Below are 3,032 nucleotides of genomic sequence, written 5' to 3' on the forward strand. Positions count from 1 at the left end.
ATGCGAAGGACGGTGCACTTCCAGGCCGATTCAGTTTCCGGGTCCTTCATGAGAATCAGAGACATTTGAGTCTTCTTTCCAGAACGTCCAAGAGCATTCAATTCGGATCTATGAGCACAAAGATATGGTCTCCGGAATGGACACATCTCTAGACGCCTCTCTCTGGTCGTGTACATGCACTTCAAAGATGTGCCCTCCAGGAAGCCTTACACTTCCCAAGCACCGAAGCTTCCTTCACCAAAGTTGGAGATAGATGAGTCCTCTGTCTTCTGCAACCGAAATCATTCAATTCGGACAATTCTCATAGGAGTTACACTCTCCGGAATGCGAAGTGGTCTAAGCTGCTCTGGATGCTGCGAGATGGTCTTGCGACTTGGTTAACCCGCAGGCCTGAAGATGAACGCCTGAATGCTGATGCTGCGAGTTGATATGTGCGGGTGAACTATCACTGGAAGAGGTCTGAAGCTCAAGAGCAAGAGAAATGCTAAGTCCACAATCGTGCGACTTAGGCATGCGAGTTAGCCGCGCCTGGAACTATGCCGCACGATCACTCGCAAATCACTCCGACTTGAGCCTGCGACCTAGGTGCAATAGAGACCAACCCGCACAGTTTGTACATTCCCCAGAAACCGCCTTAGCCCTGCGAGTTGGAGAGGAAGGAGACCAAGCCGCAGCAACACTCGCAAAACACTCCTACTTAGGCGTGCGGCTAAGACAAGGCGATTCAGGCTTCACAAGACAAGTCTTCATCTACTGCGACTTTGGTGTGCGACCTGGGACATACTGGACCGACCCGCAGTAATTCCCACTTTATCCATTAAAGCCGGGTCAGGACCCGGTTTGTTCCGGGCTGACCCGGTTCGTTTTTAAGGAAGTATAAATACTTTTTAGGGTTTTTTGGGAGAGAACTAAGTTTTATTCCCTTTGTCTCTTGCCTCTTTGGTGAAAAGACTCCATTAAGAAGAGAAATATCTTTATTTGAGTGTTTAATCAAGAGAGTTTAAGGAGATCTGGGTGTTTAAAGCTGTTTTCTTTTGAATCTATCATCTCCATCTCCATTTCTCATCATTAATCATGCTAATCTACTCAACTTGCAAAAGTTTAAGAGAGATTAGTATGATTAGTGAGTAGTCACCTTAATGAGGTTCTAGATGTGTAGGTTAGGGTGCTAAAGTGTTAGATTAGGAGTGCTTAGGGCTAGATTCATTGATTCATCTCTCTAAACAGCTGTTCTCTATGCTAGATCCTTGATAATCACTTGAGATCTAGATTCTGGGAATTTCATGCACCAAAAGTGTTTGATGAAATTCCTGAAAGAGTTGTGTTAGAGGTTTAAGTAATTTTTCATCATGCGAATGATTTGTTAAATGCTTGAATGATCATTAAGAGCTGTTTGTTAATGCATATTGATTCATGTTTCACAAATGGGAATTTGGTTTGAAAATGGATTAGTATAGGGGTTAATACCTTCATGAGAGGATTAACCTAGATTAGAGTTCTTAATCATTTGAATCATGTCTCATCATTGTCATTAGCATTTCTAGTTTAACACCAAGGCACCCTAACCAACTATCATGTCTAGAATCTCATGCCTCCATCATATCATATTCACATCATTTGTCATTGTCATTTGTCTTTAAACCTGTTTATGTTTATAGTTGTCTCTAGATTAATCAAAACCTATTCTTGTTTGCTTGAATTAAGAACTTGAACATATAGCTTAGTGTCTAACACCACATTTGGATTGATAAACCTCTTTGTGCTACATTGACAAGGGGATTGATAGCCCTGAGACCATAAAAAGTCTTGTCTATCAAGTACCAAGAGTAGTCATCAGTGATGGGGGAAGCCATTTCATCAACAAGACTCTTGAGAGTCTTTTGAAGAAGCACGGAGTAAAGCACAAGGTGGCCACCCCTTATCATCCGCAAACCAGCGGCCAAGTGGAGGTTGCTCTATGGGAAGAGCTGCCATCTACCGGTTGAGTTGGAATACAAAGCCTTGTGGGCAGTGAAACTTCTGAACTTTGACATCAAGACCGCACAAGAGAAGAGGGTTTTACAGCTTCATGAGCTTGAGGAGATCCGGTTAGATGCTTTCGAGAGCTCTAAGATCTACAAAGAAAGAACCAAGGCGCTCCATGACAAGAAGATACACAAGAGAGAGTTCAAAGAAGGGGACCAAGTTCTGTTGTTTAACTCAAGACTCAAGATGTTCTCTGCGAAGCTGAGGTCTAGGTGGTCCGGTCCGTTCACGATTCTTGAAGTAAGACCCTATGGAGCCGTGGTTTTGAAAGGAAAAGATGGACAAGGCTTTGTGGTAAACGGCCAGAGGGTAAAGCATTACTTGGCATCAGAAATAAGGGAGGGAGCTACCTCAGTTCCTCTACTTGAACCGGAATCAGCCTGAAAAGGTATGAAAAGTCAAACTTAGCGACGTTAAACAAAGTGCTCTTGGGAGACACCCCAAGCTTATCCATGTACATATTTCGTTTTTCATCTTCTTTTTCTTTTTATTTGAAGCTTTTTTTGAAGGGTTTGTTAAGTGTTTCAGGAGTTAGACAGTGAACCTTGAGGGTGAAAGTGAGAGAAAGCTTGAAAAAGAACGGCCTGATGAATTAAGTCAAAGAGCATACATAGCCTCGGTATCGACCCTCGGTATATTCATACCATGGTCATCTTTTACCGAGTGAAAGCTTGAGAACCTCAGCTAGATTCCTCGACTTAGTTTCATCATGGTCGTGTCTGAGAAGTGCTATGGTAAAATAACTAAGTGTGGGGGAGGCTCACGGTGTAAACACCTCGGTATAAGTATACCGAGGGGCGATGTTCACTTAAAACGGTCAAAAACCTTGATCCGAGGCCGCGACCAGTTTACACCAAGGCCAGCCTGTTTAAACCCCCAAGCCTCACTTGTTCTTTGCTAAAAACAAGTGACTTCGGCATGATGCCCTCGTGGTGGAGCGTGCTTAGGCACTCGGTTTCAAGAAATGATCAAAAGCAAGAACACATGAAACACTTAGAACGAAGAAG

This window comes from Eutrema salsugineum, unplaced genomic scaffold (assembly GCF_000478725.1).
Source record: "Eutrema salsugineum unplaced genomic scaffold, Eutsalg1_0 scaffold_10, whole genome shotgun sequence".
Classification (NCBI taxonomy): domain Eukaryota; kingdom Viridiplantae; phylum Streptophyta; class Magnoliopsida; order Brassicales; family Brassicaceae; genus Eutrema; species Eutrema salsugineum.